This window comes from Coregonus clupeaformis, chromosome 33 (genome assembly GCF_020615455.1).
Source record: "Coregonus clupeaformis isolate EN_2021a chromosome 33, ASM2061545v1, whole genome shotgun sequence".
NCBI classification, from domain to species: domain Eukaryota; kingdom Metazoa; phylum Chordata; class Actinopteri; order Salmoniformes; family Salmonidae; genus Coregonus; species Coregonus clupeaformis.
Window position 1 is genome coordinate 30727240 of NC_059224.1, and position 26836 is coordinate 30754075.

The window sequence follows — 26836 nt, forward strand, 5'->3', positions numbered from 1 at the left end:
GAAACGACCTCACAATTCACAGGACATCTAGTACTCATATGAACAGATCTACGTCCAACCACACAGAGAAGGAATATCTGATGTACCTCAAAAGCTTTTAAAAGCTAGAGAGACGAAAGATGGAGGGCTACGGTGACTAAGAGGGAATAATAATCTGTCTACAGTACATAAACAGATAGCAGCAGGCAGCCCTGTCAATGCATTTTTCAGCAGGAGAGGCCTGGTTGGCATTTAATGTCCCAGCGTGAGCATCTATTAATATATGACATTTTCCTCTTTGAAATAAACAATGTTTGTTTGGCGCTGTCTTGTTCCCTAGCTCTGGTTCTCTGAAAATTATATGTTACAAAACTTGATTCTCTTTCACAAAGGTACATGTACTGTAAATACTAAGGTAAAGCAAAACTAATTGAAGAGTAATAATGATTACTATATAATATCATGACCCGATCTGGTTGATGTTGTTGTTTATTAATTTAAAAAAAAATTATGAATTATGATGAATAAGTAAATTTTGCAGAGATCTTTTCTCAATCAACATGCAACCTATCAGAGATCTGGCAGCAGTTTAGCCCTCCAGACAGTGCTAGGTGCTTTTCAATTATATCTCTAATGATTTTTCCCCAACTCATTCATTTCCCCTGTCCTCAAGCCAATTTTATGACAATAACAGTAATCACCCTCAATGATCTTGCCAATTGGTTGAGAAGAGAGAGCACACTACAGCAAGATGTGGGTCTTCTCTATCAAAACCATTGTGTAGCCTATAACCCACGCAGTGCTGAAATATAAACCAAATGGGGGTTCAGAATGACAGTATTGCAGTAATTAGCTACAGTATTGTGCAGACACCTGCATATACTGAGACATACATACTGATTAGCATCTATTGTGTTCTATTACATAAGATCTCATTTGCACTCCTACAGTTGGCATGGAGTGCTATGCCATCTGGGACCGAACCCCCTCAGGTCCCATTACTGATCTAGGTCTCCACATCACCCTTACGTACTACTACACAGTCCTACACGTTTAAGTCATGACAGATCAGTTAAGCGCTAGAAACCTTGCTCTAGCACGGAATTCATGGATGAACTATGGCAGCCATTTCACTAATCAGCTCATGGATTACTACAGTAGGCGTCTGTTTTTTAACAGCAGTTACGTGGACAGAAAGTGAGTCCCTGCTTGCCAGCCGTGTGAACCTGTCAGCAGCCATGTTGCAGATACCTAGGTGGAGTGACAGTGTGGACTCTCTGTGACTCAGGCAATTGGTATGGGTTACGTCCCAAATGGCACTCTATTCTCTACATAGTGCACTACTTTTGCTGTAGTACTGCACCAATTAGGGAATAGGGTGCCATTTGGGATGCAGGCATGGGGTGCAGCTGAGGGGTGATGGTGGTGGTGGCAGGCAGGCAGCTCCTGGCCCAGAGCATCCTTTCCTGGCTGGCTGTAGTGCAGATTGACAGTGTTGAGATGCAGACAGCAACACTTTACTCCAGGGCAAGTTAATGGGTGTGTGGTGTGTGTGGTCAGCGGGAGGCAATGTGGTAAGGTGTGGGATCAGCCCCGGGGTTCGGCAATCCCCCCGGGGTCACCTCATAGCAGAGTGGTCAGGTTGAGGGGGGGTTTGTTGGTGGACAGAAAAACAGAGAGGGGGGAGACAGCGAGACAGAGAGGGAGAGACAGAGACAGAGAGGGAGAGACAGAGAGAGACAGAGAGAGAGAGAGAGAGACAGAGAGAGAGAGAGAGAGAGAGAGAGAGAGAGAGAGAGAGAGAGAGAGAGAGAGAGAGAGAGAGAGAGAGAGAGAGAGAGAGAGAGAGAGAGAGAGAGAGAGAGAGAGAGAGAGCGGGAGAGAGAGAGAGAGAGAGAGTGAGAGAGAGACAGAGAGAGCGAGAGAGCAAGAAATGGAAGGTGTGCTTCAGCCCCATGCCATTTCAAACACAGTCCTGACTAATTGGCTTGTAGGCCTTTACCATTCCAGTCAGCCAGACAGACAGTCTTTTATTTTCTCATTCGCTGGCTCTCTTTTGTACCCAGCTCAAACATAGGCTTCAGGTGTATTCTGAAGGGACAATGGGGGTCTCAATACAGCTAATTAAATCATTTCACTTCAGTCAATTCTACACTTAGTTCCCTGCTCACTCAATTTTCCTCCAGGTGGTCCATTCTCACCATGGACTGGTTTAGTGTTATTGCCAACTCCAATGCAGGCTTATGCACTGACATTTTCTGCTATGTTACTGCCAGTTACTATTTCCGGGAAGTGTTTATCAGAGGCCTGTTCAGGTTTTTACCTCTTGTCCAAGTGTGCAACAAGTTTCCAGATTGGAAAATGTCTAACTTTTTTAATTTCACACAACAGTCTCTGGCAAGATTTCACAAGGTGTTCCATTTTAGCCCAACTCATGGGGGTCAACAAGAGCAATGTTCACGCATTCCATCCAATTTAGATTTGACGTAGTTCTGCCATAAATGCAATAGTTTGGGCCTCAAAAGTAATGGTTTCACACATTGCAAATGATGAAATGCTCAAACTTTTCATTGCACTATATCTAAAAGTATAGCATTTTACAAAGTACATTTTATAAAGTAACTACACTAACACTGGTAGTGAGAATCAAAGCCAATAGGTGATAATAGTATCCTATCATGTAGTTAGGCTACATAGATACAGTCTATTGGCATTACCTAATGAAACGCTGGTCCTCTAATTCTGTCAAGCAGTTGTTAAACTGTTTGGGTTAACTTTTCAATTTCCTCCACACAGATGGAATAGCTGGACAAAACTATTTGCGTGGTACTCTAGTTTTATCACTTCCTGTTCCCAGCAGCCCACTAATAGCACCAGGGTGTCAGGAGCCAATGGGTGTGGTGATACTCACACACACATAAGTAAACGGACATGCATTTCAACAGCTTTTTGGACATATGGAATTGGTAATAAACAACGTGTTGATATTACAAAAAACATCCTATTCCTTTTCCTCCATATCATTTTATTGACAAATAAGGCCGTATAGCCGCCACCTAGGTCATTACCTGTTTGTTAGATGTTTGTAAATAGATTGAGAAAAGCTTGGATTCAACTGATCTATATCTACATGCTTTGAATCATGGACTTATTTGCATACACAAACAGTCAAACATCGCTATGCATTTGTTCTGGTTTACCAATACATATGCTTCTAATAGCTTTGTTTTCACAATCTGTTTGTTTCCTCTGATGTTTGATTACAAACAAATGGGGTGGTCTTCCTTGTGCTGCATTCATGGCCATTTGGGATAGCTGGCTGATTAAAACCAGTGTTTAGTTGATGCTGAGACAGTTATTATTTCCCTTTACAAGAAAGGTAAACAAACATCCCTTTTAACAACTCCAATTGTTAGTTAGTGTTCCTAATTTTAACCGTGAGATAGTGTTATTATCAGCAGAACAATGGATATCTGCTGGCCCAAACCCAATGAGTAGGGATTAGGCTAGTTCCTTCCCTTTTGCCCAAGTGGGTCAGAGGTATGTGAGAATGAACTGTTATCATAGAGAGAGAGACAGGATCCCTCTGTGGCCCAGCTACTGAGCATGGTGAGACATCCGCTAGCCTTTCATCAGATCATTGTAACGATTTATAATGGACTGACGGACTAATCCCTATATCAAAACTCTATATTTACCATCTACCACTTCTAGCGCTTCAGGTTCATACGAATACCCTTTCCACTGTGCGATTAGATGTGGCATCTCTCTTCTTGGGTACGATTAACGTTTTTCTCGGAGCTGCAGTTGATCCCGCTGATCCTTATGATTTACTTCTTGTTAGCACCCTAATTCAAGGTAACACGATGGAACTCCATTTCAAGGGGTTCATTATTGTAGCTTGGGATTCCATTCAAAGATGGCAGGAAGCAGGCTCACTGGGAGGGGGATATTTCAGGCAGGTTGCAATAAATCCCTTTAGACTGAGACATTTTGGGATTGACGTTAATTAAATTTGAAAAACAGATTAAAAGGCCAAGATTGATAAATCCTGAATAGAATCCAAATCATTGGCATGAATGGCAGGTATCACAGGTATCAGGCTGAAGACCGCATTTATGTAATGATCACTGTATAATAACATTTAGAGGGGAAATCTGTGATGGCTTACTGGAAATGAGCAGATTATGTTAAATTCGAATATAAATTGAAAAATGTGTCTCTTAGATCTTTAGATTGTATCTCTCTACCGATTTGGGTGAATATTACATGTCAAAAGACCAGTCTTTGATACGTTTTGGATAAGGGATTGTATAGGATTGATTTCAGTCATTTATATCAAGTTTCACTCTACTCATACAGACCCATAACATCTTAAAACCTTTGTTTACTGTAGCAAACTTTGAGCCGTTACCAAGAAGAAGGCTCCCAAGTCACACTGTTTCTCCCTCTGTTTGGTGATATTTACATTTTATTTATTTATTTATTTGTTTTTGTCAAATAAAAACATTTCATCTCAAAGGCGTCGAGCTCTGCAGATAGTGCCGTGCTGGAGACAGCCCCCTATTGCGTCGTTGACAGAGGCCTTTGTGCCACACTGGGGATGTGCAACAGATTACCGCCACTGGCACCGTCACCACACAGGCCATGCATTTTGAATTAAAATCTCAACACACAAGAGAGGACCGGTCACCCAAGAGTCAGGTGGATGTTTTCGGTTGATTTTGTTAAGGATGACCGATGAAGAATTCTTATTTCAACACATATTCTCATTGGAGTGTTTTTGTTTTATTCTGACAGGTGGGACGGGCATCAATTTAAACATGTATGTGGTAATCTTTGTATTTATTCTAGACATTGGACAACTAACAAGACATCCGAAGAAACTTATTTCAGAGGTCTGGATGTCTTCATTTTGCTCAGGACAAATATATGTTCATCTAACATGCTGTTTTGTTCAGCGCTTCCCGTTAATTCAGGTCGCGTAAGCCCTATGAAAGGTTAGCTACAAGCAGTGGGCCACACTCGAGTGGGACAGAGGGAGGGAGTCAAATGAATGAGTCTTTTACCGAGGTGAGTTAGCTCATTTTGTTGGCATAAAAGGTTGGTTGAAAAGAGATGTGTTTGTTAGTGAGCAGCCAGACAATTTGTTCTGATGATTAAGACTGTATCCCCTACAGTTCCTGGGTCCTGGGTCGGCTTTTCACTCCTGTAATCCACTGGGAGCGTTTGTTACTCTATTTAAGCAAGGTTCTGACATGGGGATTAGCCCGTGTAGGATTAATCACTTTAAAAAGATAACTTTTAATGAGTTTTACCTCCCTCAGACAATTGGCATAGGATGGAATCTGTGTCACATTCGAAACGTCAACAGTGTTATTGCACATTTAGTCCTGAAAAGAAGCAAGATGAAAGTATAGGGATGTGTGGGTTTGGGGTATAATCATTTTGTGCTTTGCATTGATATCTACAATGTATTTAATCTATGGTAGCCTCCCTCTTACCAAATATATAAATGAGACATGGATAAATGGCCTATTTTATGTGTAGATCACTTTGAAACATTCCTATATTGTTTTGATGCATAATATAATAAATGAGAGGATTGCAGATGCTGGATGACGTGTTTTATGATGAGAAACAACTTTGGATCAGCTTGAGGTGTTTTGTATCTTTCAATGTGTTGTCTCAACCCTGTGTGTGTCATTGTTAAACACTTAGTCGTGTTGTATCAACACTAATGAAAATGATCACATAAACGGACACAAACAAATAAAAGGTATTTCCATGCAATACTACTGACATAGTAACAGCCATTCAATAGTGTCCCAGTCATTACTTTATATAGACAAATCATTAAGGGGACATGCACACAATAGTACATTGATTAGTTACAAAAGTAGATGGATGGAAAACTGCACACAGTTGGCTCATTGCGTGCAGTGTGAGCTAATTAAATTGGTAGTAGAGGTATGTGAGGCTGTGTGTGTGTGGGCAGAGAGGCAGGCTAAACTGTCTTCTGCAGTGTGTCAGGCTTCCAGTAGGGGGAGTTAAATTGGCAATACCTCTCCACTATCCTTGAAATGACAAATCTGTGCAGTCAAATGGCTCCTAAATAAGTCATGCCGGAGTCTGGACTTTAGGGCCTCAGTAACTGCTGTTTTTCATCCTTTTAACTGTTAAGCAATTGATACTGTAAATATGTGGGGGAGTATGTGTTTGCTGTATTTTATTCATCTATGAAACTGCTGAATGTATGACAGGTGAAATCTGCATAATATGTCATGCTGAGCAATGTAAAGTTTGATATGTGGACACTATAATGATACTATAAGAAGAAGGATTTGAGAACACATCTGTTTGATAACACTAGACGGTATGAAATAGGGATGTTCTAATAGGCAAATATTGAGATGTCTGAAAATAATTCTGACAGCCTAATCAGTCACTGGGTTAGAGGAAGAGAAAAAAGGAGGCAAGTTCGGCACACAGAACATCTCTCATAGGAACCATCATAATATAATTTTCTGCCTCCCAGCCTCTGAAGGAGGATTCAATAAATATGTGATGGGAACTAGAGAAAAAATCTAACAACCTCCCCCCATGAAAATCCACCATCTCCAGAGAAAATAAAATAGGTTTCAAGATTTATATAGGATCCTACAAAGAGTGAAATATACATGCATATACATTCAATGCGTCATAACTAATTTTGATCTTTTATCTGATTCTGGAGATCGAGAGAGTCATCTAGCACATCTACATTTAGCATGAGACAGATCTCAGATCCTGGCTCCTAAAACAGAAACCACGCAAGAATCTCAAACCTTTCATTTCCACCCAGATAGAGCCCAAGTCATTTCAGAATCAATTAGAGCTGGTGCCTGCACCGTCCGTCCCATGTGTTAAGGGGATTAGCCGGTCACTTGCTCAGCTGCACTCGCTCTGCCTGTTCTCTCAGTTTTACATGGCGAACAGGCTTATTTCACACAGCACAGAGGCTGAGGAGGAGGCAGCTGCGGCAACAGCAGATGGCAAATAATAACCGTTAAAGCTAGCCCACTCCTCGTCTCCTCCTCTCCTCTTCTAGACAACCACGCAGACACAAGGAATGTCCACCTTGAAGATGCCAAGGACAGGGTTGTCTACCCAAGGTCTTAAACGCGTACCTTTTTAACATCACACAGCATTTTGTTCAGCAAAATGTGTTGTGAAAAAGGATTAGGGGATTACAGAGCTGTGACACTCATCTCCAAGACAGAGGGGGTCAGGAGTTCAGCGCTGCCCAGGGGTGTTGGGCCTGCTCAGTCCGCTCCAAAGCCTGGACTGTGATGCTGTGCCAGTGTGACTTGGTTGCCCACAGCCTGCCAGAGTGAAGAACTCTGTGCATTGCAGGAGATAAAGAGACCCTGCTGTCTGGCGATAATAGAAGTGGGTCCTGTCCTGGGCCTGACTGGGATGTCCAGACCCCCTAATACAACTCCCACGCACGCACACACGGCCAGCTGAGTGGCCAGCACTATACAGTGCCTTGCAAAAGTATTCATCCCACTTGGCATTTTTCCTATTTTGTTGCATTACAACCTGTAATTTAAATGGATTTTTATTCGGATTTCATTTAATGGATATACACAAAATAGTCAAAATTGGTGAAATGAAATGAAAAAAATTACAAAAAAATTCTAAAACATAAATAACGGAAAAGTGGTGCATGCATATGTATTCACCCCCTTTGCTATGAAGACCCTAAATAAGATCTGGTGCAACCAATTACCTTCAGAAGTCACATAATTAATTAAATAAAGTCCACATGTGTGCAATCTAAGTGTCACATGATCTGTCACATGATTGTAGTATATATATACACACCTGTTCTGAAAGGCCCCAGAGTCTGCAACACCACTAAGCAAGGGGCACCACCAAGCAAGCGGCACCATGAAGACCAAGGAGCTCTCCAAACAGGTCAGGGACAAAGTTGTGGAGAAGTACAGATCAGGGTTGGGTTATAAAAAAATATCAGAAACTTTGAACATCCCACGGAGCACCATTAAATCCATTATTAAAAAATGGAAAGAATTTGACACCACAACAAACCTGCCAAGAGAAGGCCGCCCACCAAAACTCACGGACCAGGCAAAGAGGGCATTAATCAGAGAGGCAACAAAGAGACCAAAGATAACCCTGAAGGAGCTGCAAAGCTCCACAGCGGAGATTGGAGTATCTGTCCACAGGACCACTTTAAGCCGTACACTCCACAGAGCTGGGCTTTACGGAAGAGTGGCCAGAAAAAAGCCATTGCTTGAAGAAAAAAATAAGCAAACACGTTTGGTGTTCGCCAAAAGGCATGTGGGAGACTCCCCAAACATATGGAAGAAGGTACTCTGGTCAGATGAGACTAAAATTGAGCTTTTTGGCCATCAAGGAAAACGCTATGTCTGGCGCAAACCCAACACCTCTCATCACCCCGAGAACACCATCCCCACAGTGAAGCATGGTGGTGGCAGCATCATGCTGTGGGGATGTTTTTCCATCGGCAGGGACTGGGAAACTGGTCAGAATTGAAGGAATGATGGATGGCGCTAAATATAGGGAAATTCTTGAGGGGAAACCTGTTTCAGTCTTCCAGAGATTTGAGACTGGGACAGAGGTTCACCTTCCAGCAGGACAATGACCCTAAGCATACTGCTAAAGCAACACTCATGTGGGTTAAGGGGAAACATTTAAATGTCTTGGAATGGCCTAGTCAAAGATTGCTGTACACCAGTGGAACCCATCCAACTTGAATGAGCTGGAGCAGTTTTGCCTTGAAGAATGGGCAAAAATCCCAGTGGCTAGATGTGCCAAGCTTATAGAGACATAACCCAAGAGACTTGCAGCTGTAATTGCTGCAAAAGGTGACTCTACAAAGTATTGACTGCACGCTCAAGTTTTCAGTTTTTTTGTCTTATTTCTTGTTTGTTTCACAAGAAAACATATTTTGCATCTTCAAAGTGGTAGGCATGTTGTGTAAATCAAAAGATACAAACCCCCCCAAAAATCCATTTTAATTCCAGGTTGTAAGGCAACAAAATAGGAAAAAATGCCAAGGGGGGTGAATACTTTCGCAAGCCACTGTATATCCACCCCAAACCTAAGAGGTGAATCAACAAATAAACTGGAGAAAAAATTCAAAAACACCCTTGCCTATCTTGCAGTAACACTTGCACTTGTCTTTTCTTACTTGCACTGATGTTGTTGATAGCTGCTTTGAGGAATGTTTTGTTGCTTACTATGACTGATGTGGTTGTCTCACCTAGCTACTGTATCTTAAAATGAATGCACTAACTAAGTCGCTCTGGATAAGAGTGTCTACTAAATGTCTCAAATAAAAAAATACATCAAAATACACCAGATCTTAATTCCTGGGCTTTTTCATTGGCCAACAAAAATCCATTCTGGTAAGTGATCATGTAAAGATTAGTCTTTGTTTTGATTATATGTGGCGCTATTTTTGGACAATTATAGCCTTATGTCTACTTTCCATTAATTCACCAATAGACTAAAAAAAAGCCTTTTACAAGGTTTGTGGAAATAAATTCACAAACCGAATGAGTCAGATGCATCTGCAAGTTTCATATATTACATAATCTGAGCTCTGTGGTTGCCAATTTATGAACCACTTTCTATCTAGTTTAACAGTAATTTCAATGACAAAGATTTTAGGGTTTGGTTTTATGTGCTCAAGGGCAAAACTGGCACAGATGTGTGGTACTTTAACCATGTGAACTCAAATGGCCAGAGGTACTTTGAGTAGGAGGCTATTATTGATATGGACACCATAACTCCCAATTCTGATGGATTTTTCCTTTTGACTTGGTATTGACTGTTTCACATAGTAAATGGGTACTCTGGGGACAAAGGAGTTCACAGAATGGATGTGTCCTGTGAACACAGCATGGGATTGTTCAACACCCCCTCTATGACCCCATGGGGAAGCCCCTTTTACCAATTGATGTCAAACAGAAAATCACTGTAGGCTACTGGGGGTTCTATTTTAAGAGAATAGTACCTAGCATATTTGAGAAAACGAGGGAGTTATAATGCTCTACATAGCCCTGCTTACTTTACCAGGACGCTGTAACAATATTATGCATGTTGAGTGTGAATATTGCCTGCTTCTTAATGTCACCACATTGTGTGATTAGGGTGAACTCATTCATCTCTGGGAGCAGGTTCACTCAGTCTATTGAGTTTTTCTATCCTGATGGCACAATGCATGACCGAATTGCAGCACCACTCGGAGCAATCAATTAGCCGGCAGTATTTTGAGTCAGTCACCATGTTGCTGTGAGCTTTGTTACTGCATTAATCACTACTCTGCCAGCTGTGCTCTGAACTTTCAGCGGGGCGGAGGACTCCCACTCTCCTTTCCTCTGCAGGCCATGAGTTATAGAACGAACCACAGCACAGGAAACTATGTTGCGTTCCATTAATACAACTTAACCCATACGCCTCAAGGGACATCTTCATGAATTCCCATATTGAAATATTTTTCGATTTCATAGCTGGGTTACACACACATGGTTATTTGAAAGAACATGTCAGCCTTTATTTTGCTTGGCGTCCTTTCTGAAAGTTGCGAGGGCCACCCTGTACTTTAGTTCTGACTGAAGCCTCATGCTAGTATTCTAGCCACTCCATCTGTCCATCAAACAGTAGCAGAAGCTGCTTACTATTCTTCTCATCTAGACATTAATAGGTTAAGTAGCTGTTTTGGATGAAGGTTTAAATCCCTGAAAAGCAGCAACCACCTGCTAGCCATTGTTACCCCCAGGCAGCCTAAGGGACCCATTCAAAATGCCAAGCTGCCAATGAAAACGTGCCTCCACACAGTGAATCCAAACAAACAATGACACAGGGATCAAGCCCGGAACATTAAACCCTGAAAAGTAAATGGTAAGTGGTACAGTATCTTATTATCTACCTGCTGCTACTTTACACTGAGCAATACCACTTCCTTAATCTACTTATATCCGAGGGGAAATGTATTAAGCTGCACAAGGGGAGCAAATGAAAGCTTTTTCCCATGATCCCCCAGTGTGTGTGATGCTCTGCTCGTATCCTTGGAGATCCCTGTGTAGATTAGTATTCAGACCTGCAAACACAACCTCTCAGTGGTGGAGGCCTCTTTCAATCTCACATCCAATTCAGTGTGTGCAGTTCTACACCTAGTGTGTTCCTGACCTTACTCAGTAGGTAGACAGAAGGCAGACAGTCCAATGGAATTTGAAGTTTGCCTGACATTAACTGAATGAGCCTGAAAACAACTGACTGGACCACCAATGACAACTTCAAAAGGCTCAAATTTGGTGTCATTTCTATTGTAGCACCTGTACCATACATGTAGTATATCCTCATATATTATGCAAATCGGTATTCCATAGTGAATGCATGGACATCACTGCTTTGCTGTCGAAATACTTATTTGAACAACATTCATTGCCAGTTGCAAATGTGGGTGTCTGTGTGTGTAGCTCACTGTTTGTATTCGGTCTCCTTAAATGAAAGTGAATGGCTTCATGAGTCATTAAAAGGTTGGCTGCCCATGTCACTATCAGTGTCATCTGCTGTCACCATGCACTGCAGCTTAGTAAACAGATTTATGCTTTGACACATCAAGTCCAGGAAATGGAGGTGTCACCGCAATCTGATCGCCCCAACTTCAGCCACTCAAGTGGCTCGTATCAGCTAATGGAACCGAGTAGTTGCTAATGTCAATACGCTGCCAATGTTTGAGATTATCTTCACATTATAGGGACATGTTGGCTGGGCTCCCTTGATAAGAATCCCTGTACTGGTATACACCATCACAGTGAGACAGCATGGGAGATCACACGTAAGCCTTTCTCCTTTAAACCCTAAAAACGGCCGATGGACGTATAGTGAACTTTTGTTAAACCATGCAACTTTGAGGAGATCCAAGAGCCTTTAACTTCTCCAGGCAGTGCAAAGAAACTCAAGACCATCCAACCGAATCAAAGCATTTACGATCAACAACATAAACCACAGTCTAACTGAAATTGTGTAATATTGCCATTCACTTTATCTACAACCCTTTGTTCCCTTCCCTCAACATCACTGCAGGTAACTTAAAAGGGTAGATCAAACAGAAGGGCCTATAGAGTCTAATGGTAATGAATCCATATACAGTATGAATGCCACTGTTCATTCCGATTGAACACATCCAGGCTGGATCCCCAACACTCTAATGTGAATATTAAGTCAACTAATTGGATTTGGCTCTTAAGCCTCTTCCGCAACGGGAAGGAAAAAAAAGGCAGAGTCATGGACCATCTCTGTATCTCAGTCAGGCCATGGGAATAAAGTCATTACAGTAATTGAATTCAAATTGCATGTGTGTTAATCTTTCAGGGGGAAAAAAAGCTTGACTGTAAACCTGCATGAAAAACCAGAGTATTCGACAACAATACAGTTCATCTGTCAGTGGCCATTTGTGAACTGAAGTACGTATGATCAGATGAAATTAGTACAACTATTATTCCTTTATAACAGAATGAATGAGTTGTATGTCTAAAATGTCAGCTAGTGTGAGTTTTTCTTGTTAAGATGAACCATGATGATATTGGGAAAGTGAACAGCACGGCTCTCGTCTTGCGTAACACAGTGAGAAATATTGTGCAGAAATTAAACCTGAGTTAGATCAAGTGTGGGTGTTGTGTTATATTCACTGATGAAATGTTGGAAGGGTATGCTTATCACACTTACAATGCCTTCAGAAAGTATTCACACCCCTTGACTTTTTTCACATGTTGTTGTGTTACAGACTGAATTAAAAATGATTTTGTGTCATTGGCCTACACACAAAGTGGAATTATGTTTTTAGAATTCTTTACAAATTAATTCAAAATGAAAAGCTGAAATGTCTTGAGTCAGGAAGTATTCAACCCCTTTGTTATGGCAAGCATAAAAATATAAAAATGCTTGATAAGTCACATAATAAGTTGCATGGACTCACTCTGTATGCAATAATAGTGTTTAACACGATTTTTGAATGACTACCTCATCTCTGTACCCCACACATACAATTAAGAGGCAAAGAGTCAATACAGGACTAAGATTGAATCGTACTACACCGGTTCCGACGCATGTCGGATGTGGCAGGGCTTGCAAACTATTACAGACTACAAAGGAAAGCACAGCCACGAGCTGCCCAGTGACACGAGCCTACCAGACGAGCTAAATCACTTCTATGCTCGCTTCGAGGCAAGCAACACTGAAGCATGCATGAGAGCATCAGCTGTTCTGGATGACTATGTGATCACGCTCTCCGTAGCCGATGTGAGTAAGACTTTTAAGCAGGTCAACATTCACAAGGCCACAGGGCCAGACGGATTACCAGGACGCGTACTCCGAGCATGTGCTGACCAACTGGCAAGTGTCTTCACTGACATTTTCAACATGTCCCTGACTGAGTCTGTAATACCAACATGTTTCAAGCAGACCACCATAGTCCCCGTGCCCAAGGACACTAAGATAACCTGCCTAAATGACTACCGACCCGTATCACTCACGTCTGTAGCCAAGAAATGCTTTGAAAGGCTGGTCATGGCTCACATCCACACCATTATCCCAGAAACCCTAGACCCACTCCAATTTGCATACCGCCCCAACAGATCCACAGATGATACAATGTCTATTGCACTCCACACTGCCCTTTCCCACCTGGACAAGAGGAACACCTACGTGAGAATGCTATTCATTGACTACAGCTCAGCGTTCAACACCATAGTGCCCTCAAAGCTCATCACTAAGCTAAGGACCCTGGGACTAAACACATCCCTCTGCAACTGGATCCTGGACTTCCTGATGGGCTGCCCCCAGGTGGTAAGGGTAGGTAGGAACCCATCTGCCACGCTGATCCTCAACACGGGGGCCCCTCAGGGGTGCGTGCTCATTCCCCTCCTGTACTCCCTGTTCTACCATGACTGCATGGCCAGGCACGACTCCAACACCATCATTAAGTTTGCAGACGACACAACAGTGGTAGGCCTGATCACCGACAACGATGAGACAGCCTTTAGGGAGGAGGTCAGAGACCTCGCCGTGTGGTGCCAGGATAACAACCTCTCCCTCAACGTGATCAAGACAAAGGAGATGATTGTGGACTACAGGGAAAAAAAGAGGACTGAGCACGCCCCCATTCTCATTGACTGGGCTGTAGTGGAACAGGTTGAGAGTTTCAAGTTCCTTGGAGTCTACAGTGGGGGAAAAAAAGTATTTAGTCAGCCACCAATTGTGCAAGTTCTCCCACTTAAAAAGATGAGAGAGGCCTGTAATTTTCATCATAGGTACAAGTCAACTATGACAGACAAATTGAGGAAAAAAATTCCAGAAAATCACATTGTAGGATTTTTAATGAATTTATTTGCAAATTATGGTGGAAAATAAGTATTTGGTCACCTACAAACAAGCAAGATTTCTGGCTCTCACAGACCTGTAACAACTTCTTTAAGAGGCTCCTCTGTCCTCCACTCGTTACCTGTATTAATGGCACCTGTTTGAACTTGTTATCAGTATAAAAGACACCTGTCCTCAAACAGTCACACTCCAAACTCCACTATGGCCAAGACCAAAGAGCTGTCAAAGGACACCAGAAACAAAATTGTAGACCTGCACCAGGCTGGGAAGACTGAATCTGCAATAGGTAAGCAGCTTGGTTTGAAGAAATCAACTGTGGGAGCAATTATTAGGAAATGGAAGACATACAAGACCACTGATAATCTCCCTCGATCTGGGGCTCCACGCAAGATCTCACCCCGTGGGGTCAAAATGATCACAAGAACGGTGAGCAAAAATCCCAGAACCACACGGGGGGACCTAGTGAATGACCTGCAGAGAGCTGGGACCAAAGTAACAAAGCCTACCATCAGTAACACACTACGCCGCCAGGGACTCAAATCCTGCAGTGCCAGACGTGTCCCCCTGCTTAAGCCAGTACATGTCCAGGCCCATCTGAAGTTTGCTAGAGTGCATTTGGATGATCCAGAAGAGGATTGGGAGAATGTCATATGGTCAGATGAAACCAAAATAGAACTTTTTGGTAAAAACTCAACTCGTCGTGTTTGGAGGACAAAGAATGCTGAGTTCCATCCAAAGAACACCATACCTACTGTGAAGCATGGGGGTGGAAACATCATGCTTTGGGGCTGTTTTTCTGCAAAGGGACCAGGGCCATGTATCGTGAGATTTTAGAAACTTTTGTTATTGACCAAATACTTATTTTCCACCATAATTTGCAAATAAATTCATTAAAAATCCTACAATGTGATTTTCTGGAATTTTTTTTCTCATTTTGTCTGTCATAGTTGACGTGTACCTATGATGAAAATTACAGGCCTCTCTCATCTTTTTAAGTGGGAGAACTTGCACAATTGGTGGCTGACTAAATACTTTTTTTCCCAACTGTACATCACCAACAAACTATCATGGTCCAAACACACCAACACAATCGTGAAGAGGGCACAACAAAGCCTATTCCCCCTCAGGAGACTGAAAAGATTTGGCATGGGTCCTCAGATCCTCAAAAGGTTCTACAGCTGCACCATCAAGAGCATCCTGACTGGTGGCATCACTGCCTGGTATTGCAACTGCTCGGCCTCCGACCGCAAGGCACTACGGAGGGTAGTGCGTACGGCCCAGTACATCACTGCGGCCAAGCTTCCTGCCATCCAGGACCTATATAATAATAATAATAATAATAATAATAATAATATGCCATTTAGCAGATGCTTTTATCCAAAGCGACTTACAGTCATGCGTGCATACATTTTTGTGTATGGGTGGTCCCGGGGATCGAACCCACTACCTTGGCGTTACAAGCGCCGTGCTCTACCAGCTGAGCTACAGAGGACCAGGCGGTGTCAGAAGAAGGCCCTAAAAATTGTCAAAGACTCCAGCCACCCTAGTCATAGACTGTACTCTCTGCTACTGCAAGAAAAGCGGCACCGGAGCGCCAAGTCTAGGTCCAAAAGGCTTCTTAACAGCTTCTACCCCCAAGCCATAAGAGTCCTGAACAGCTAATCATGGCTATCCGGACTATTTTCATTGTCCCCCCACCCCACCCCCTCTTTTACGCTGCTGCTACTCTCTGTTTATTTTCTATGCATAGTCACTTTAACTCTACCCACATGTACATATTACCTCAAGTACCTCGACTAACCTGTGCCCCCGCACATTGACTCTGTACCAGTACCCCTTGTATATAGCCTCCCTACTGTTATTGTATTTTACTGCTGCTCTTTAATTATTTTTAATTTTTTACTTCACTTATTTTTCTTAAAACTGCATTGTTGGTTAATGGCTTGTAAGCAACCATTTCACTGTAATGTCTACACCTGTTGTATCCGGCGCATGTGGCAAATAACATTTGATTTGATTTGATTGTATGTAAGGTCCCTCAGTTGAGCAGTGAATTTCAAACACAGATTCAACCACAAAGAACAGGGAGGTTTTCCAACGAGTCGCAAAAAGAAAACCTATTGGTAGATGGGTAAAAAATTAAAAAAGCAGACATTGAATATCCCTTTGAGCATGGTGAAGTTATTAATTACACTCTGGATGGTGGATCAATAAACCCAGTCACTAGAAAGATACAGGCGTCCTTCCTAACTCAGTTGCCGGAGAGGAAGGAAACCGCTCAGGGATTTCACCATGAGGCCAATGGTGACTTTAAAAGAGTTACAGAGTTGAATGGCTATGATAGGAGAAAGGATAGACCAACAACATTGTACTTACTCCACAATGCTAACCAAATGACAGAGTGAAAAGAAGGAAGCCTGTACAGAATAAAAATATTACAGAACATGCATCCTGTTTGCAACGAGGCACTAAAGTAAACTGCAAAGAAATTCACTTTATGTCCTGAATACAAAGTGTTATGTTTGGGGCAAATCCAACACAACACATCACTGAGTACCACTCTTCATATTTTCAAGCATGGTGGTGGCTGCATGTTATGGGTATGCTGGTCATCGGCAAGGACTAGGGAGTTTTTTTGTATAAAAATAAATGGAATAGAGCTAAGCACAGGCAAAATCCTAGAGGAAAACCTGGTTCAGTCTGCTTTCCAACAGACACTGGGAGACAAATTCACCTTTCAGCAGGACAATAACCTAAAACTTAAGGCCAAATGTACACAGGATATGCTTAACAAGACGACATTGAAAGTTCCTGAGTGGCCGAGTTAAAGTTTTGACTTAAAATCGTCTTGAAAGTCTTTGGCAAGACTTGAAAATTGCTGTCTAGCAATCATCAACAACCAACTTGACAGAGCTTGAAGAGTTTTAAAATGAATAATGGGAAAATATTGTACAATCCAGGTGTGCAAAGCACTTAGAGATACTCACAGTTGTAATCGCTGCCAAAGGTGATTCTAACATGTATTGACTCAGGTGATTGAATACTTAACTAATCAATATATATTAGGCATTTATTTTTCATAAATTGTATTTATTTCTTTGAAACTTTTTCCACTTTGACAGAGTATTTTGTGAAGATCATTGACAAAAAATGACAATTAAATCCATTTTAATCCCACTTTGTAACACAACAAAATGTGGAAAAAGTCAAGGGGTGTGAATACTTTCTGAAGGCACTGTAATTCAGACTGATACAGCGCTAAGGGATTCAAATGTCAGTGAACAATTTATTTTTTTATATAGCAGCATATGATGGTATGGGTTAGCTGACACTAGGCTACACTCTGTAAGGGCATTGATTTTCTAAAGGCAGCAAATAAGCTAGGTTGAAGGGGGAGTCCTTCCTAATAATATATACCACATATTTAATACACTTCCTCACATCAATAGAGTCTTTAGATAACATTAACTGTTTATCCATAACGTCTGGAGAACAACTTTCACCCTTTTGACTGAAGGTAGTCGCAGTGTCACAGAGTACAAATGAAATTGTTCATTAAAACATGAGCATAGGCCTATCTTTCTTCCTTGAGTTGGAAAATACTTGACTTTGAGAAACAACTGAGCTGAATTGAAAACAGCACATGAAGACCTGCTGAAAGAGCTGGCGGCTGAAAGTGGTTTTAAAACAATATGAGCATTGCCAATAAGGTTATCAGGTAGTTCTGTTACCCATAAAACTAAGGCTGCAGTAATAATTCATTCTCACTATTGTCATCCCTTCTTCAGCAGACACACATTGCCTCAAGGTAAATAACATGTTAAAACCCTTCAATGAAATGCAGCTCAATGTTCAGTCTATGACAAGTTCATGATTCTACTGAAGTCTAGAAAATACTGGGGTGAGTTTCAGGTCAAGCATACATCTGTTCTTTGTGTGTGTGTGTGTGTGTGTGGGCTCACACTGCACTGTGGTAGCATGTAAAATAACCTCAAAGCCACATTACTCTGACACTATCAAGCTCCATGTTGCTCTCTTGCCGTCCTTTACATCCCCTGTGTTTTAAGTCAAGATACATATTTTGACAGCAAAACCCGCTGTGCTCTCCAACTTGGTTGCCATGGACACAGTAAAAGTTAGGGAGGGCAGCATGTTGTGCTGTCTGTCTGCCATTTATCCTGTCGGATCAGGATCTGACTTACTGGGAAGATGTTTTTTTCCCTGCAACCTGTGTGGCTCCACAGGGGAAGGGCTGTGTTGATGGGAAAAAGCTCTCTGAGCAGCGCCTGGCTGGGAGACAAAACTGATTTAGAAGCAGCAACACAGCTGAGCCTCGCTTCACAGGTCACACAAAAACAAGCAGAGTCACACAGTAAGACAGCAAAGATCGTATCAAATCACCTTTCTATCTCAACTAGGCACTTCTGATTTTAAGGGTGCCTGGTAGGGTTGGGCAGTATCCATATTGTCATATGGTTCATGTACCATATATATATATATATATATATATATATATATATATAACAGTGGGGAGAACAAGTATTTGATACACTGCCGATTTTGCAGGTTTTCCTACTTACAAAGCAAGTAGAGGTCTGTAATTTTTATCATAGGTACACTTCAATTGTGAGAGACGGAATCTAAAACAAAAATCCAGAAAATCACATTGTATGATTTTTAAGTAATTAATTTGCATTTTATTGCATGAAAAGCAGAACTTAATAGTTGGTACAGAAACCTTTGTTTGCAATTACAGAGATCAAACGTTTCCTGTAGGTCTTGACCAGGTTTGCACACACTGCAGCAGAGATTTTGGCCCACTCCTCCATACATACCTTCTCCAGATCCTTCAGGTTTCGGGGCTGTCGCTGGGCAATACGGACTTTCAGCTCCCTCCAAAGATTTTCTATTGGGTTCAGGTCTGGAGACTGGCTAGGCCACTCCAGGACCTTGAGATGCTTCTTACAGAGCCACTCCTTAGTTGCCCTGGCTGTGTGTTTTGGGTCGTTGTCATGCTGGAAGACCCAGCCACGACCCATCTTCAATGCTCTTACTGAGGGAAGGAGGTTGTTGGCCAAGATCTCGCGATACATGGCCCCATCCATCCTCCCCTCAATACGGTGCAGTCGTCCTGTCCCCTTTGCAGAAATGCATCCCCAAAGAATGATGTTTCCACCTCCATGCTTCACGGTTGGGATGGTGTTCTTGGGGTTGTACTCATCCTTCTTCTTCCTCCAAACACGGCGAGTGGAGTTTAGACCAAAAAGCTATATTTTTGTCTCATCAGACCACATGACCTTCTCCCATTCCTCCTCTGGATCATCCAGATGGTCATTGGCAAACTTCAGATGAGCCTAGACATGCGCTGGCTTGAGCAGGGGGACCTTGCGTGCGCTGCAGGATTTTAATCCATGACGGCGTAGTGTGTTACTAATGGTTTTCTTTGAGACTGTGGTCCCAGCTCTCTTCAGGTCATTGACCAGGTCCTGCTGTGTAGTTCTGGGCTGATCCCTCACCTTCCTCATGATCATTGATGCCCCACGAGGTGAGATCTTGCATGGAGCCCCAGACCGAGGGTGATTGACCGTCATCTTGAACTTCTTCCATTTTCTAATAATTGTGCCAACAGTTGTTGCCTTCTCACCAAGCTGCTTGCCTATTGTCCTGTAGCCCATCCCAGCCTTGTGCAGGTCTACAATTTTATCCCTGATGTCCTTACACAGCTCTCTGGTCTTGGCCATTGTGGAGAGGTTGGAGTCTGTTTGATTGAGTGTGTGGACAGGTGTCTTTTATACAGGTAACGAGTTCAAACAGGTGCAGTTAATACAGGTAATGAGTGGAGAACAGGAGGGCTTCTTAAAGAAAAACTAACAAGTCTGTGAGAGCCGGAATTCTTACTGGTTGGTAGGTGATCAAATACTTATGTCATGCAATAAAATGCAAATGAATTACTTAAAAATCATACAATGTGATTTTCTGGATTATTGTTACAGACCTCTACATGTTTTGTAAGTAGGAAAAACAACATGCAAAATCGGCAGTGTATTAAATACTTGCTCTCCCCACTGTATATGTGTGTGTGTGTGTGTGTATTACCGGCAGTGCACACAAGGGGCACCATTTCTTTCCAAACTAAAATAAATATTCATAATCATAATAATTGACACACAAAACAAATTAGGCAGCAGGGATGATGATCCAGGAGGGGATTGATTGTCTCTGATGTAACCAAGAAGATTGATCTTGAAAGCTAGCCACTTAGCTAGCAAGTTAGCAAACCAAATGCATAGCTAGAGCCCTGAGGGGTATACTACAAAGCAAGATCAATGAGTTAGCCTGCTAACTTGTATAAACAACCAGAAATAACCACTTATTTTATGGTTCATTAAGAAAGCTAAACTTACTTATGTGTTTTTGGTTGTTGAGTCAACTAGATCATGTCAGTTTCAAGCTTATCTTTCAAAAAAGTAAAAGTTATGTCCGAATATTCAGGCAAGTTAGATTGAAATTGATTGATTCTGCTTTGTAGTATACCCCACTGATCTGCAAATAATTTATTTGCCACATCTTAGATAGTTAACTTATAATTATAAGCAGTGCCGTAGCATGCACTGCCGCAACCCACAAAATAGTTTCTCATTTGACAATGCTATGTGTTTACATAATATAATATTTAATTACTACCTTGCTGAATCCCCTGGCAGTAAACTCAATCCAACAGGAAATGCTGCATATTGTATCCCATTTCCAAGGCTTTTAAGTGGAGACCTTTTGTTGGATTGAATTAAGACAGACTGAAAGGAAGTCATCTGGAATAGGTTGCATGGCATGTAATGAAAACTCTTATTGACATCAGAAGCGAGAGGAAGGGAGATGTTAGGATGGACATTGAAATAGGGAACAGAGCTGCGATGCTGATTATCAAAATTGGCCCATGAATGATCAAAAGCTGAAACAATGCTAACAAGTTTACAACAGTGCCTTTATGTCCACTTCGTAGACCATGCATGATAAAACTGTGTGTTGCTTGGCAACAGTATGTAGTAGTAGGCTAGATTTGGACCTTCGACCTGTTAACAGAAGGCTTGTACAGCTCACTTCTGGATGCATAAGCTACACTGTATGTAAGTTCTTTTGAACAGCAAAGCCTGGTAAACAAAGGATTTGTGCTACTTTTTATGAACAAGCGTTGACATGTTGTCCACATGGCAATCTTAAATCGGATTTCTGATTTGATCTCCGTTTTCTGTTTTGAAGGTATTCTGTTTTATCATCGAGGCCTGTTAGTTATGCACACCACATAGAAAGGCCCTTTCAACTACAACTGTAGCCTAGCTCTGTACAAGGCATGTCAGTGGATTAAGATGTCGTTCTGTATAGAAAATCTACATTTCAGTGCCTTCTATCCTAGTCCTCTCCGGAGTTCTCCTTTGCATTTTCCTGACCCCGATTTCTCAGTTTGCAGCTATGATTAGGATCCCCAGAGGAATTGGCTCTGTAGCGGGGCCAGGCCAACAAGGCTGGGGGTTTTCTGCACTCTGTGGAGGCTACGGATCCCTCTGGATGTGGAAATAGATTTCAGTCAGAGTCTGGCTCTAATTGTAGCTGCTCAAGGTCCTGCCCATGTCGTGGCACATTTCGCTCTAAGCGTTCAGCCTGATGGAAAAGGACTAGAACTATCCAGGACACTCATAAAGGACTTACTGATATCTCAATGCTTGACTTTTACCCTCTCTTTTTCCTCACTTTTGTAGTTTAGAGTTACAAAACTATAGTCATTGGCTGCTTTTTCTGTTGCTGCAGAAATTACTCTGATGGCAAGCATTGAGAAATAATTAGCAGTTTTAATAATTAAAGAGCATATTGTCTGCCCTTAATTTCTCCCATAACTTTTCAAGGAGACTGTTTGTGCTCTATTAACTATAATTCACAGCAGCGGTCATTTAAACCAAATAGCCCACTAAACTATAAAAAGACTCCATGGTGAAACGTCCTTCACTTGGCCGTGATGAATGACTGGTTCCCTCCGCTTCCCATTTCATTTTGAAGGTCAATTATTTTTCTAATAGTATAGGCATAAATTAAAGACATTTTGTTCACATCCTGGGAATAGGGGGAAAAAAAGATCCCATGGATATTGAAATTTGATTTAGATCCAGGTGATTTAAATATTTAAGTAGTCTCCAAGCTAGGTGAGAAGAGAGAGAGATAGGCTACTGTTATTCTCCTTGATGATCATGATGAGTTGATGAGGTAGGATCAGAGAGAATGGGTACAAATTATAATTAATCCTTAATTTTTTTATTAGAGAGCGTCTGTCTCACACAAAGACCACCATCACTTCACTATGCACTTCCATGCGTGGCAGTCCATTATAAAGCCCAGCCAATGGCTGTTGAGTTTGTACACCTTGTGACAAATGACCAGCAGCAGTTGTTTATCATGCAGGTAATTAGGCCATTACAAATGACACAGCTGTTGGTAAAGCAAGGCTTCTGTTACCGACTGTGTACTTACTGGCACGCCTGGAGCCAAGAGGGTGTAAAAACACTGAGAAAACAGAGGAGAAATCAATACTATATTACCTCAATTAAACTTGATTAACCACTGGTCCCTGAGCCGAAGGTGTGGAGAGTACACAGTCGGCAGGCTATATGTTGGGCTACTGATGAGCGACAGTAATTATAGAGGTTCCATTTCTCTTTGTATCTTCATCCAAAATAAAGAAGAAACGGTATAATATTATTTGAATTATTAGCTAATAGTGCACTGCATTCATGAAATATGTATGTATGCCAATGTTAAGGAATCAATGGTAACATGCCTTAATGAATTTAAATGATAATGTTAAAGGTGGAATCCGCATTAGGGGAAACAGAGCCACTGTTCGTCCCAGCACATTTGTTATTGTTTTTGTTTTGTTTATGAAAACGGAGGAGAGGAGCATCCAGCATCGTGGTGAAAAAAAATCGCAATACATACTCTGCTGTTCTATCGCGCGTGCAATGATGTGCAATGAATTCAGAGAGAAAAAAAACATTGTTAGTTGTCTGAAGTAATTTCTTTGTTGTTGTAATATCACAAAGGGACGATGCAGTTTCACCATTACTGATTCCAGCTTTAACCAAATGTTTGGTTTCATGCATATTTAATTAAGAGGTGGCAGATGGGATAGCTCTCGAAGTAAAACAAAGGACGCTGTTTACTTTCCTGTCTATAGGGAGAAACAGAATGGTAGATGGGAAGTTGATCATAAGATTCTATTAACGGAAGATAAACACAAACAGAAGCAGACCTTAGCAGCTAACTTTCAAGGGCTTTCAAATTATAAAGGCAAAAACCAGATTAGAAAAATTCCTCTGTCTTTGCAATGATCATCTGAGGTATTTATGAATAGTGAATAGATACAGTATCACTGAATAGTGAATAGTTACAAAGAACATCTTGTTACAAATAATAAAAGCTAAGCATACATACAGTATCCTACATCAAGAGTCAAGTTTATTGCCTTTCTTTTTTATCTTGCACCACACCTACCCAAAGATAATTCATCAACATGATTAAGGAAACAGTAGTCATGTTCACTTTTTACAGTGGGGAAAAAAAGTATTTAGTCAGCCACCAATTGTGCAAGTTCTCCCACTTAAAAAGATGAGAGAGGCCTGTAATTTTCATCATAGGTACACGTCAACTATGACAGACAAATTGAGAAGAAAAAAAATCCAGAAAATCACATTGTAGGATTTTTTATGAATTTATTTGCAAATTATGGGGAAAAATAAGTATTTGGTCACCTACAAACAAGCAAGATTTCTGACTCTCACAGACCTGTAACTTCTTCTTTAAGATGCTCCTCTGTCCTCCACTCGTTACCTGTATTAATGGCACCTGTTTGAACTTGTTCTCAGTATAAAAGACACCTGTCCACAACCTCAAACAGTCACACTCCAAACTCCACTATGGCCAAGATCAAAGAGCTGTCAAAGGACACCAGAAACAAAATTGTAGACCTGCACCAGGCTGGGAAGACTGAATCTGCAATAGGTAAGCAGCTTGGTTTGAAGAAATCAACTGTGGGAGCAATTATTAGGAAATGGAAGACATACAAGACCACTGATAATCTCCCTCGATCTGGGGCTCCACGCAAGATCTCACCCCGTGGGGTCAAAATGATCACAAGAACGGTGAGCAAAAATCCCAGAACCACACGGGGGGACCTAGTGAATGACCTGCAGAGAGCTGGGACCAAAGTAACAAAGCCTACCATCAGTAACACACTACGCCGCCAGGGATTCAAATACTGCAGTGCCAGACGTGTCCCCCTGCTTAAGCCAGTACATGTCCAGGCCCATCTGAAGTTTGCTAGAGTGCATTTGGATGATCCAGAAGAGGATTGGGAGAATGTCATATGGTCAGATGAAACCAAAATAGAACTTTTGGTAAAAACTCAACTCGTCGTGTTTGGAGGACAAAGAATGCTGAGTTGCATCCAAAGAACACCATACCTACTGTGAAGCATGGGGGTGGAAACATCATGCTTTGGGGATGTTTTTCTGCAAAGGGACCAGGACGACTGATATGTGTAAAGGAAAGAATGAATGGGGCCATGTATCGTGAGATTTTGAGTGAAAACCTCCTTCCATCATCAAGGGCATTGAAGATGAAACGTGGCTGGGTCTTTCAGCATGACAATGATCCCAAACACACCGCCCGGGCAACGAAGGAGTGGCTTCGTAAGAAGCAATTCAAGGTTCTGGAGTGGCCTAGCCAGTCTCCAGATCTCAACCCCATAGAAAATCTTTGGAGGGAGTTGAAAGTCCGTGTTGCCCAGCAACAGCCCCAAAACATCACTGCTCTAGAGGAGATCTGCATGGAGGAATGGGCCAAAATACCAGCAACAGTGTGTGAAAACCTTGTGAAGACTTACAGAAAATGTTTGACCTGTGTCATTGCCAACAAAGTGTATATAACAAAGTATTGAGAAACTTTTGTTATTGACCAAATACTTATTTTCCACCATAGTTTGCAAATAAATTCATTAAAAATCCTATAATGTGATTTTCTGGAGAAAAAAAATCTCATTTTGTCTGTCATAGTTGATGTGTACCTATGATGAAAATTACAGGCCTCTCTCATCTTTTTAAGTGGGAGAACTTGCACAATTGGTGGCTGACTAAATACTTTTTTCCCCCACTGTATATTATTCATGTGAAATGTCCAAGGCACACCTATTTTTCCAAGAATACATTAATTAGTAATGGGTTCTACCTCATTCTACTTATTTTCCTGATCAGGAAAAGAGGTAGAATGAGGTAGAACCCATTACTAATGAATGTATTCTTATTTGTACATTTGAAAACATTGTCCAACCTACCATGGAACTTGATAAATTACTAATTTAATGTAGTGATAAATGGTCCAGAAACTGCTTTGGTTAGGAACACATGGGAGGTTTTACTTTTTAATTTGATTTATTGCATTTTAGCCTGAGCATATGTGAGAACCAAAATTATACAAACGTGCAAGTGAGTGCCCACACACACACACATATTTGTGAATAAACACATCCATGTGAAAAGGATATTACGCTTCAATCACATGACAATCCCTTCCAAAAATCTCTACCATATGCAGAGATGACCACCTCCCACCACAGACCTCAGAGGAGGAAAGGAAACTCAGACATGGCACATAAACAAGTTAATCAGTCTGCCCCTCAGACCTGATGCCTAGGCAGCAACGCCACTAGAGCAATTTCCCCTCTGTTGTGTAGACCAGCATCTAAGGGTCTGCCTGGGCCTTTGTAAACATGTCCTTCAACACATTTGCTCTCATGCCTTACTTTAAATCAGAGATGGGCAACTTTGATGGGGGTGGGGGCCACAAAAACATCTGAACTCATTATGAGAGGCTCGCGGGTCTGCCTACCCACAGCCATACCCACACATGCAGTCAGAGCCACCTTAAGCAACATTTTAGTGGCCCCCCCTCTTGACAGCAGAGAGAAAAAAATGCTAAGTTAATGTAATATAATTCTACACATTTAGCCATGGGATGTAAAGAAAATACTGCTGTTTTAAAGCAAGTTTGCAGCATTTCTACACATTTTGCCATGGGGCGGAGACAAGTTTTTACAATTGTATAACTCATTTCATGCAATTCTACTCATTTTGCTAAGGGGCAGAGAGAAAAGTTTGCAATGTTATGACTAATTTCATGCATTTCTACTCATTTCGCCATGGGGCGGAGAGAGAAATTGGCCATTTTAACAGTTAATTTCATGCAATTCTACACATTTTGCCATTGGGTGGAGAGAAATGTTTGCAGTTTTTAATATGATTACAAAATCAATGTGGGCCCCCCAGTTGGTAATTCGACCATGATTACTACAAGTTTAGATAGCTGGCCGCTAGACTAACTTACCAATCTAAACTGTTTA